At 57.3% G+C, this 12,371-nt stretch overlaps 1 long non-coding RNA gene across 1 annotated transcript; it reads left to right on the forward strand.

The window, feature by feature from the left end:
* The first annotated feature begins 9,033 nt into the window (after positions 1-9,033).
* LOC129656378 (uncharacterized) lies at positions 9,034-11,571 on the forward strand. The gene is made up of 3 exons (XR_008716342.1): positions 9,034-9,122; positions 9,374-9,557; positions 10,925-11,571. It is a non-coding gene; the product is annotated as an uncharacterized LOC129656378 (long non-coding RNA).
* Positions 11,572-12,371: the final 800 nt, after the last annotated feature.

Genomic DNA, 12,371 nt, shown 5'->3' on the forward strand with positions numbered 1-12,371 from the left:
GTCTGTAGCCACGTCTCACGGGGGCAGCCAGTCCCTGTGGTCACAGGGAGTCCTGCAGTCAGGCCGCCCAGGAGCTTGTCACAGAGCCGGGCATCCACGTTGGGCTTGGGAGCTCAGAGGTGACCCCTGCCCGGTGGGCTGAGGGTGAGGTCACGTCCAAGTCCTCACTCAAATCTGGGCCAGAATGGGCCGTGTGGCCGACATGGCCGAGCAGGCTGTGGGCCAGAAAGCAGGCTCAGGTGTGGCCTGAGCCCAGAAAGAACCTGCATACTGTGCTGTGAGCCTAGAACTCCGCCCTCAGCCAGGCACGGTCTGAGGATGAGAGAGAGGCGTTGTAGACGCACGGGCTCAGGGTCTGAGTGCCCTTGCTGGGAAACGTGGAGGAGCCCGTCCAAGCTAAACGTGAGTCCAAGTGAAGAGCCTGCAGCAGCACCAGAACCAGAGCCCCGGTTTAAAAGCGCGCCCGGCTGCTGGGGGTCTGCAAACACCAGGGCACGGCTCCCAGCGAGACGCAGAACTTGTGCCTGAACAACAAAAGTGGCTGATCGCGGCTCCAGTTCAGCTCAGTCCAGTCGCTGAGTCGTATCTGACTCTGCGACCCCATGAACCGCAGCACGCCAGGCCTCCCTGTCCGTCACTGATGCCCGGAGTTCACTCAAAATCAAGTCCATCAAATCAGTGATGCCATCCAGCCATCTCATCCTCCATCATCCCCTTCTCCTCCTGCCCCCAATCCCTCCCAGCATCAGAGTCTTTTCCAATGAGTCAGCTCTTCGCATGAGGTGGCCAAAGTACTGGAGTTTCAGCTTTAGCATCAGTCCTTCCAATGAACACCCAGGGCTGATCTCCTTTAGAATGGACTGGTTGGATCTCCTTGCAGTCCAAGGGACTCTCAAGAGTTTTCTCCAACAACACATTTCAAAAGCATCAATTCTTCGGCGCTCAGCCTTCTTCACAGTCCAGCACTCACATCCATACATGACCACAGGAAACACCATAGCCTTGACTAGACGAACCTTTGTCAGCAAAGTAATGTCTCTGCTTTTGTATATGCTGTCTAGGTTGGTCATAACTTTCCTTCCAAGGAGTAAGCGTCTTTTAATTTCATGGCTGCAGTCACCATCTGCAGTGATTTTGGAGCCCCCAAAAATAAAGTCTGACACTGTTTCCACTGTCTCCCTATCTATTTCCCATGAAGTGATGGGACTGGATGCCATGATCTTCGTTTTCTGAATGTTGAGCTTTAAGCCAACTTTTTCACTCTCCTCTTTCATCAAGAGGCTTTTTAGTTCCTCTTCACTTTCTGCCATAAGGGTGGTGTCATCTGCATATCTGAGGTTATTGATATTTCTCCCGGAAATCTTGATTCCAACTTGTGCTTCTTCCAGCCCAGCGTTTCTCATGACGTACTCTGCATAGAAGTTAAATAAGCAGGGTGACAATATACAGCCTTGACGTTCTCCTTTTCCTATTTGGAACCAGTCTGTTGTTCCATGTCCAGTTCTAACTGTTGCTTCCTGACCTGTATATAGGTTTCTTAAGAGGCGGGTCATGTGGTCTGGTATTCCCATCTCTTTCAGAATTTTCCACAGTTTATTGTGATCCATACAGTCAAAGGCTTTGGCATAGTCAACAAAGCAGAAATAGATGTTTTTCTGGAACTCTCTTGCTTTTTCGATGATCCAGTGGATGTTGGCAATTTGATCTCTGGTTCCTCTGCCTTTTCTAAAACCAGCTTGAACATCTGGAAGTTCACAGTTCACGTATTGCTGAAGCCTGGCTTGGAGAATTTTGAGCATTACTTTACTAGCGTGTGAGATGAGTGCAATTGTGCGGTAGTTTGAGCATTCTTTGGCATTGCCTTTCTTTGGGATTGGAATGAAAACTGACCTTTTCCAGTCCTGTGGCCACTGCTGAGTTTTCCAAATGTGCTGGCATATTGAGTGCAGCACTTTCACAGCATCATCTTTCAGGATTTGGAAGAGCTCCACTGGAATTCCATCACCTCCACTAGCTTTGTTTGTAGTGATGCTTTCTAAGGCCCACTTGACTTCACATTCAGGATGTCTGGCTCTAGGTAAGTGATCACACCATCGTGATTATCTTGGTTGTGAAGATCTTTTTTGTACAGTTCTGTGTATTCTTGCCACCTCTTCTTAATACCTTCTGCTTCTGTTAGGTCCATACCATTTCTATCCTTTATCGAGCCCATCTTTGCATGAAATGAACCGCGGCTTACTGTTTTCTTAAAGCTGGAGGTGAGATGAGGGCACAGAGGCAGAGACTGTGCAGGTTTTCACTTCAGTGTAGAAGGGGAGCGAGAGCCTGCAGGTGAAGTCGGGGAAAATAGAGGCAGCTGCTCACGCCGCGCTCAGCCTCTCAGGCGTGTCCGACTCTGACCCCGCGGACTGCAGCCCCAGGCTCTAGTCCTTAGTACTAGTTGCTCAGTCGTGTCCACCTCTTTCTGACCCCGTGGACTGTAGCTGCCAGGCTCCTCTGTCCATGGGACTCTCCAGGCAAGAATACTGGAGTGGGTTGCCACTTCCTTCTCCAGGGGATCTTCCCAACCTAGGGTTCAAACCCAGGTCTCCGCATTGCAGGCGAATTCTTTACCATCTGAGCCTCCAGGGAAGCCCATAGAACAGATAAATAATCAAACATCCAAGTCACAAGTAGGAAAAAACAAGCTTCAAGCAAAGAGGACATGAGAAAGGGGCACACAGAGGTCCACATACAGACATGCGGACAGGGTCAGAGCTCGCCCGCCACGGCCCCTCAGAGGGCCACGAATCCTGGCCAGCATCCATTTTTTAATAGAGACTTTCAAATTTATACAAAAAACAGTAGAAGGGATGGGAAATCTGTGCTAAACCCAGCACAATCCTAAAGAAAATACTATTGGATTTTTTTCTAAGAACCTCCTTAAACGCTAAGATTTATGTGGAAGAGAAAAGATCCACAATGAACCTCGAAACTTTAAAAAAGTTTAGTCAACTTTGAAAATGAGTCAGGAGATGAATCCCTTCCAGGTTCTAAAAGCTACAACCCCCCAGGGCCAGCTGGCCGTCCCAACCCCTGGACAAGAGACCTGTGTCCTGGGCGGGGCTGGCAGGGGCCACAGCCTGTGGGGAGATGCCACCCAGAGACTGAATCTCTGTGTGACAGCAGAAGGAAGGCTGCTGGGGAGCGCGTTCGCCAGCTGCGACGGCAGGAGAGCTACTCCCCTCAGAGCACAGCCAGCGACGCTTACAGAGAGGAGAAGCCCGGGCGGACACTGAGAGCAGATTGGGAGATTCCTGCCGAGCTGAGAGCCGCGGGGGCCCAACGCTGAGCAGCAGGACCCTGCCAGTCAGAGGGAAGGAGCACAGGCCCAGGACAAGCCAGCCGCTCAGAAGCCTGGGCCAGCCCGGGGGGCTGCAGTCAGAGGGGTGCAGTCAGGGCAGGGGACCAGTTAGCTCGTGAAGCCCCTGCTCCACAAAAAGGGAAGCAATGAGAAGCCCGCACACCACTATGAATGCCCCCTCTCGCTGCAACTGGAGAAAGCCCTGGCAAAGCAGCGAACACCCACCACAGCCAAAAACATAAATCTTGAAAGAATTATCAAACAGTAATCTTAGTAAGACAGTTATATAGTAGGAAGGTAATCGGTGCTTTGGAAGAATGCAGAGCATTTTGGAGAGACTCACTGAGGAGTCATTTAGCAGCAGGAGTGGGGTGACCCTGAAGAGGGGCCAGAACTCAGACCAGCACTCGGGCGGGGGCGAACCTGAGAAGGGGCAGCTGGGGGAGGGGAGCAGAGAGAAGCTATGTGCACAGAAGCTGAAGCGGGTGGGGAGAAGGCAAAGGAGGCCTGGAGACACCCAGTTCTCAGCTCGGGGCAGGAAGAGCCAAGGGGCAGGGAAGGTGGGGGTCCCAGGTGGGCCTGAGAGGAGGTAGGGGACATGGGGGCAGAGGGACAGGTGCCTGGACACGCTGGATCCCGGGCCGAGGCTGGGGGACATAGGCAGAAGTGCCCTGTGCAGGCAGAGACCAGCAGGCCTGGAGGCTTCCTGGAGGAGGGTCCTCACTTTGGGCAGGGAAAAGGTTTGGAGGAGTCAGAGGAGGGTTCTGGGGGGCAGGGAGAGGCTGTGTGGGTGGAGCCTCTCGTCAGGGCGTGGGAAGGCGTGAACGTCCGTGGCCCACCCCTCAGGCTGCGTGCAGAGCAGTCAGATGTCAGGAAGGCAGTCCTCCCAGCCAGCACTCACTACAGCAGCCACTCGCCTCAGTGGTTTTGCTCAGATCAGCAATGGGTCCACACCCAGGGATGAGGTGCGCTTGTTCCAAGCCAACTTGATGGATCTCTTGACAGACTGTCTCATGGCTAGGAGTGGCCTGAGACTCATGCTGAGCTGATGACACCTGCTTTCCCGAGAAGAAGGGCATGTGCAGCTGCATAATACCTTCAGTGTGGACTTGATGGCTGGACCTGCTGCAGCCATCCTGCAACCATGAGGCAAAGACCCGGCCGCGACACCCACCCCTGAGCCACTGAACCAAGCTAGGTGCCAGCCCCTCCCTACTTATGAGGTGAGGAAGAATGAGGCGAGGAAGAATGAGGCGAGGAAGAATGAGGCGAGGAAGAATGAGGCGAGGAAGAAGGCCCTCGGGGTTAAGCCACAGCAACTGGAGGCTTTTCTTTTCCTCCTTCCCTGAAGGTATTTCTGAATATTATATAAACACGCACTAAAAGTCATGGTCAAATAAAGAAAAAGCTAGGATAGCAGCAGGGGCCCAGGCCGGGCCCGCCTAGCACCTGGGACCCTGTGATACCCCTGTGCTAGTTGCAGCTTGCTTGCTTAGTTTTTTTAAACTGCAAAAGTAATGCAACTTGAAAAACTTTCAAACCGTAAAACATTGTATAAAGTGAAAATTAAAAATGACACCCAGGAGCGTGCATGCCTTTATGCATACGTGTCTCCTGCCAAGGCCTCCAACCGTGCAGTTCACCAGCCTCCAGCAGCCTGCCCCCACGGCTCTTCCTGGGCGGACTCGCTGGGGCCCCCAGAGCTGCCGTGCCCCGAGAGTGGGGAGCCCGGGGCCCTGCGGGTTGGCCGCTTCCCAGACGGTCCTTCTCAGCAGCTGCCAGAGTAGAGTGTCCAGTTGCCCGAGGCCGGGGCACTCAGCTTCTCCTTCCTCCTACAGGCCCTGTGGGGTCAGGCCGAGGCCAGCCTCTCCGCGGGCTCCTCCCGGCCCACCTGCCTCGCACTCCTGTCCTGTGTCCGTCCCAGAGCCAGCAGCCCACTCCGGGACCCCAGACCGTCCTCTGTACAGACGCGCTCAGGCCTGCCCCGCCATCCAGGGTTCCCTGGGAGGCGTGTGGGGACTGGGAGCTCCAGCCAGGACAGGGATCTGAGTCGGGGAATTACATCAGCGTCAGAGGGTACCAGGGGAACAGCAGGGAGGGACAAGTGTGGTGAGTGCCTGGGGAGCGGTGCAGGGCTGGGACCCCTTCTCTGTGCTGTAAATGGGGTGGGACCTCCTTCACAGCCGAGCCCTGAGCCCCGGGATGCACCCAAGGACACCGCAGGAGGTGGCGGAGCCGGGTTCTCAGCCTGGTCCCCGTCTGCAGCAGGTGTGGATGGCCCCCTGCTGCCCTCCACAGAGGCATCGCCTGCCCCGAGGGCCCAGGCAAACACGGGGCGGGGCGGGGTCGGGGGAGGGGGCGCGGGGGAGCCGGCCTCCCTGACATTATGTGCCGAGGGTGTGTGACAGCTGCCAGGAAACGGCCACCTCTGCAGACCAACCCGCGCCCCCTTCTCTGACAAGGGCAGGCCCTATGCGCAGAGCGCAAGGACTCGCCCCAGCCGTGTCCGGGATGCACGGGGCCCTCGCTGCCTGGGCAGAGCCGTGAGGACAGAGTCCCCAGCTCTCTGCCCTCAAGGCTGACCCAGACTCGGCGGCTAGACCAGGCTGCTGCTGGGGGGGGTGGCCGTGACCCCGGAGTCCTCTTCCGGAAGCCGCTGTGCCAGGTGGGAACCCATTCTGCGAAGCGGGATCCCCGGGAGGAAGTGGGGAGAGGGCTTCAGGGAGGCTGGCAGCACCCAGCCCTCGAGGGCTCCACACCCTGGGGCCTGGCACAGTGTCTGCCCCCAACCAGCGGCTCGCTGTGGCTTCCCACAGGGCACCCAGCCTGGGTACCTGAGCTCTTACCCGCCCGCCGGATGCACCTCCGAGCGGGTCCCTCTGTGGCACCTTCGCAGCTGGGGTATCTGCCAGTTCCTATCCCTGCTGCAGGGGGCACTGGGGAAGGACCCCCGCCCACCCCAGCCCCTTGCCACAGCCGGGGCTGCCGCCCACCCAGAGCTCTGGGGACTTTCCTCCGGGGTGGGGGCCGGTCCTCAGCCCGCCCTGCTCTGAGACACCTGCAGCCTGGCTGGGGCTCCCGTCCCTGCCCTCGGGGCCCCGGGCAACCTGGGTGGGGCGGGCGGCCCCCCGTCATCTGTGGCCTCTCCAAGCCCCTAGCAGCCCCCGCTCAGGTCCCTCACCCCTCCCAGCCACGGGCCCCCCACGAGGAGAGGGACTCAGGGTCTTCAGGCCAGGCCATCCTCCCATCCTGCCCAGGACCCTCAGTAGGAGCCTGTCCGTTAAAAGCCAGTCTGTCCTGCAGGTGAGCAGAAAGAGGAGGCCTTTGCTCTGAGCCCACCCCAGGGCCCCCCAGGCCCTGCCCCCTGCCCAGGCGGGGTGGGGGCGGGGTGAGGCGGGCACTTCCTGCACCGGGGGACAGATGGACAGACAGCTGCAGGCCAGGCTCCCGTGTTCTCTCTCCCTCACCCAGTCTGGAGCCAGGGCCCAATCTGGGGGCTCCCTGAGACCCCACTGCCAGCCGCGTGCTCCCCTCGGAAGCAGGCTCTCTGCTAGCTGTGCAGGGAGGCAGGGGCCAGCCCTCACGGGCCCCTCTCTGCCCGCACCCCCTGACCGCCTGGCCCTGGGCTGCAGGAGCCGCCCACTGCAGGCTGCCACCGGAGCCGAGGAGGGGCCGGCACCGCAAGGTCATCTCCTCCCTCTCCCACGACCCCAGGCCTCGCCTGTCCTGGCGCAGGGGAGAGGGGGCGTCCTTCATCCCTGACGGAAGGCAGAAACCCCTAGGACAGGGTAGGCGGGGCCCAGCGGGGTTCCCACCAAGGAGGTGGGGGAAGGGGACACGAGTGCCCGCAAGTGGACACCTGAGCACCGCAGAGGCGCCCAGCACCAGGCCTGCTTCCCGGCTCATGTCCGGCTGGTGTCCACTTCTATTTGCCAGTTTGTCCGAACCCAGAGGGAGCAGGCCGCCTTCACCCCAGAGGAGGAAGCCCGGCTCTCGAATCAGGTCAGGGTCGGCCGTGCGTACGTTGCGGTTGGGCGGGGTGAGGGTCAGAGCTCTGCTCGGCTGAGGTTGTCATTACGGTCAAGGCCAGTGGCAGTGGCGCTTACGGCGGTACAGACGCCTGTCCCACGGTGCCAGGGTGGCACCCCCGGCCCCAGCTTGGCTCTGCTTCCGGCCGGCCCCCAGGGCCCGGGTCAGCCGCGCTGCTGGCCGCAGCCCCACCTCAGGCTCAGATCCCCGGGGTCAAAGCCAGAGAAGGAAGCACCGGCCAGGGCCTGCAGGGAGCTCCCCCCGCACACACCGCTGAGGGCCCCTTTGCCCGAGCCCATCTCTGGGGCTCCCACCCCTCCCCTCGCAGCCACCCCAGGTGAAGCTGTGGGGAGCTCTGTGCCCCACAGCCTGAAGGTGGACAGGTGCCGCCTTCCCTGCCTGCTCGCCTGGAGCTCCGGGACTGCCTTCCGCCTGCCCACAGGCCACATGGGGGCCACTGGCTTGTCCCCAGCCCCCAGAGGCCAGCACGCTGAGCGGCCCAGGTCCTGCCCCATCTGCCTGTAAACCTGACGTGGCCCAGGCCCTCAGAGGCCGTGCAGGACCCCAGGGGGCCGGCCTGGCCCTGGACGCACCTGTGCCCTGAGGCCCTGGGCCCGCGGGGTCAGATGCTACCATCCTGTTCCAGGGGGACGCCGGGCAGTGCCAGGAGTGGGGAGGCCCCGCCAAGCCCTGGGCCCGTGGGCCCCTGCCGTGTCTGCCAGCCCATGTTAGTCCCGGGGGTGGGGACCCAGATGGGTGCCCGGAGGTGGCCGGGGGAGCTGGGACCGCCCCCTGACGCGGCACCAGCTCCTAAGCCGGCCTGGGCCAGCCGTGTGCTGGAGCAGAGATGGCAGGGAGGGGGCACAGTTGGCCAGGCCCCAGGGCAGGGCACCCCCTCCCGCCTGCTCTGACTCTGCCTTCCAAGTGGATCGGACCCGCTTCCCGCACTCCCCTCCCCGTGGGTCCAGGTGCCCTGAGCCCCGGGATCCCACCAGAGCTCTGACCTACACACACCAGGCTCCCAGGTCCACCTACGACCCCGCTCTCCACCCAGCACCAGGATGACAGCTAAAACCGATAGATGCCGTGCCCTCACACCCGTCAGAACAGCTCCTGTTTCAACAAGAAAAAGCCAGAACTGGAGTGCTGCGGAGGATGTGGAGAGACTGGAGCGAGACAGCACGGCGGTCTCGCAGAAAGGTGGACAGAGTCACCGCGCGATCAGCAGCCACGCTTTGAGGTCTGCGCCCCAAAGAAGGGACGAGGAACGCTTGTGCGGTTTCCGTTTCAAGGGGGATTGTGGCTCATGCGGCGATGAAGTCATGTGTTGAAAGACGCATTCATTCCCGGGGAGGGGAGATAGGGACCACTGAGTGGAATTCCCATGTCGTACAGCCACTCCGTTTTCAACACTCTGAGGCCCCACCGCTGCTTTCCCAAGTGACCGAGCCCGGGGTCCCCGGTGTCCAGGCACCAGTGCTCGGTGCTCACTGCTGGGGCCCTGGGTTCAGTGCCTGCTCGGCGAGCTAAGACCCTGTAAGCCACACGGTGCAGCAAAAGAACTTTTTTAACTTTTAAAAATTATAAAAAAAAAAACAAAGTGAGCCTATTTTTTTTCACTTTGTTGTTATTGTGGTTTTTCAGTCACTTAGTCGTGTCCGACTTGGCGACCCCCTGGACGGCAGTACGCCAGGCCTCCCTGTCCATCACCAGCTCCCGGAGTCCACCCAAACTCACGTCCATGGAGTCGGTGATGCCATCCAACCATCTCATCCTCTGTCGTCCCCTTCTCCTCCTGCCCTCAGTCTTTCCCAGCATCAGGGTCTTTTCCAATGATTCAGCTCTTCGCATCAGGTGGCCAAAGTATTGGAGTTTCAGCTTCAGCATCAGTCCTTCCAATGAGTATTCAGGACTGATTTCCTTTAGGGTGGACTGGTTTGGCCTCCTTGCATCCAAAGTCTTTTACTTCACTTTATTTTAACCATGCCACGTGCCTTGCAGGATCTTACATCCTCCAGGGATTGAACCCGGGTCACAGGTGTGAAAGCACCAAGTCCTAAACACTGGAGGCCAAGGAGCTCCCGAGACTGCTGCTTCGGAACACGGCAGCAGCAAACGAGAGTCCCAGTGTTTCCACATCCGACCCAGCACTTCCTTCTTGTCTATCTTGGCATCAGTTGTCCTGGTGGGTACGGGGTGGCCACACCCATGATGATGTTGACTTGTATTTCCCTAAAGATGGCTAATGTTGAGCATATTTTCCTGAGCTTACTGACAGTCTGTATATCTTCTTTAAAGAACAGTCTACTCAAAGTCTGTGCTGATTTCACAGTCGTGCTGCTTGTCTTCTCTCACTGAGCTGCAAAGGTGCTTTATGCTCTGGACGCATGTCCTGTATCAGACACAGGGTTTGCACACAGATTTCTCCTCCCGCTCTGGGGGCTGCTTCTTCACGTCCCCGACGATGTGCTCTGAAGCAGATAGGCCTTTAATGCTGATGCAGCTCATGCTCCCAGTCTTCCATTGCCGTGCATTTGGTGTCATGTCTAAGAATCACTGCCTAAAGCAAGTCATTAAGACTTACAACTATGTTCTCTCCTAAAAAGTTTTATCATTTTAGCTCTTATACCTAAGTCTGTGATCTTTTATTATCTTAACTCCACTTTAATTTTTATATATGGTGTGAGGTAGGTTGGAGAAGGTGATGGCCCCCCACTCCAGTACTCTTGCCTGGAAAATCCATGGACACAGGAGCCTGGTGGGCTGCAGTCCATGGGGTCACTAAGAGTCAGACACGACTGAGTGACTTCTCTTTCACTTTTCACTTTCATGCATTGGAGAAGGAAATGGCAACCTACTCCAGTGTTCTTGCCTGGAGAATCCCAGGGACGGGGGAGCCTGGTGGGCTGCCGTCTATGGGGTCGCACAGTCGGACACAACTGAAGCGACTTAGCAGCAGCAGCAGCAGGTGGTTCAGATTTATTCTTTTGCAAGTGGAAATTCACCTGTCCCAGCATCATATACTGAACTCACTATTCTTTTCCCAATGGATTGTGTGGTCTCTTTTTTAAAAAATTAACATAAAATACAAGCTTTTTTCTGAAATCTCACGTATATTCCATTGATCTGTGTGTCTCTCCTTATGTCAGCACTACTCTGTCTTGATTATCCTCTTTGTACTAAGTTTTGAAATGAAAAATATGCGTCCTGAAACTTTGTTCTTCTTTTTCAATGTTTTGGCTATTCTGGGTCTCATGTATTTCCATGTGAATTTTGAACTTGTCAATTTCCGGAAAAAAAAAAGCCAGCTAGAATTTTGATGAGGGTTGTGTTGAATCTGTAAATCAGCTGGGGGGTTGTTGCCGTCTCCACCGTGTTGTCTGCATTTCTGCACATGGAATGTTTTTGCCTTTATCTGGAGCTCTTCAACTTATTTCAACAGCATTTGGCACTTCTCAGCGTGTAAGTCTTGCACTTTTTTTTGTTAAATTTATTTGAGTTTCATTTTGGCACTGCTGTAAGTGGAATTATTTTTCTCTGCTTTATTTGCAGCTTGCTTCCTGCTCACGTGTACAGATACAGGTGTTTGTATGTTGACTTTCCAATCTTGCCAAGACGGAGATCAGTTCTAATAGTTCTGTAGTGACCTCCTTTGGATGTTTTATACGTAGATCACGCATCTGCAGACAGACAGTGTCTTGTTTGTCTTTACCTGTTTATTTTGCCTTCCTGGGCTGTCTGTTCGTTCCTGCTCATCTGCGCTTCCACCTGAGGGTCTCCCGCAGCCCGGAGAATTCCCTGTGGGTCTCCTGTGGAGCATGTGCATGGGACTGACTCTCTCAGATTTCAATGATTTCTGTCTCATTTCTGAAGAACACTTCCGCTGGATAAAGAATTCTTGTTTGCTAATCAAACCTTTTGTCCATCCTTCCCTCTTTTTCGTCTTTTAGCTCCACGGTTGTCATGATGTTACTGTTCTCTGCCAGCCCCACCATGCGGCTCATCTCTGGGTCTGTCTCTGACTCCATCACCTTGAGTTGAGTTTTGTTTGGGCAGGAGGTGCCCTGGATCTGCCCGAGCGCGGTGTCAGGTGTCAGCTCAGGCCCACTGCGGTTCTGCACTCCTCGCCAAGGGGCGCTTCTCACCCTCACCGTGAGGTCCTTACTCCCACGGTGTTGCCCAGCAGCCTCAGCTGGGAGGCCGGGAGGCCCACCGATCACCTCTCCCTGGAGGAGCTGCCGCTCTGAGCGCCTCCTGAGGTTCTGTGAGCCCCGGGCCTCTGGCAGCTGCCTCTGGGCGCGACCAGCTCAGGAGCTCCGAGCACCCAGGGGTCCCCTCAAGCCCAAGGCCCCTCGGCAGCCCCGAAGTCTGACTTCCATTCCCCACCCAGCAAGGCCTCCGCTCCCTCAGGCTCTGCTGCCCTGCCCCGCAATTTGGAAAGCGCCCTTTGGGAGAGAGCAGAAGTGAACGCAGGGCTCACCTCACAAGGGTCCCTGCTCTCGAAGGCCTGGGCTCCCCAGCCAGGGATTGAACCCAGGCCCATGGAAGTGGACTAGCAGAGTGCTAACCATGGGATTGCTTTGTCCAGCCTTTCCAGTTTCCAGGGAGGGAGCTAAGGCTGGAATGTCTCACACATGGAGCATTTGAGGGGCTGGTAGACTCCAGAAGGGCAGGGGCTACGCCTGCAGGGGTGGGAGCCACGGGGGCTGCCGAGGGCGACCCCAGCCCCTCCACAGGCCTCCCTGTCCCCCTCGGCCACTGCAGGGCTGTCCCAGAAGCTCCCCTGGAGCCCTCCTGCCCCAAGTGGAGGCTGAAAAGGAGACCGAGGAAGAGCCCAGCGCTTAGCAGCCGGGGAGGATTCCTCCCTGGGCTGGCGTCCCCCAGACGGCCCATCCCTGCCTCCATGCCTGTCGGTTCCAGCACACCCTGTCCTCGTTTGGGAGGAGGACCTGAAGCAGGGTCGGCCGCTGGACACCACCCACAAGACCGGCACACGCGG

The sequence above is a fragment of the Bubalus kerabau genome, chromosome 6 (genome assembly GCF_029407905.1).
Source record: "Bubalus kerabau isolate K-KA32 ecotype Philippines breed swamp buffalo chromosome 6, PCC_UOA_SB_1v2, whole genome shotgun sequence".
Lineage (NCBI taxonomy): Eukaryota > Metazoa > Chordata > Mammalia > Artiodactyla > Bovidae > Bubalus > Bubalus kerabau.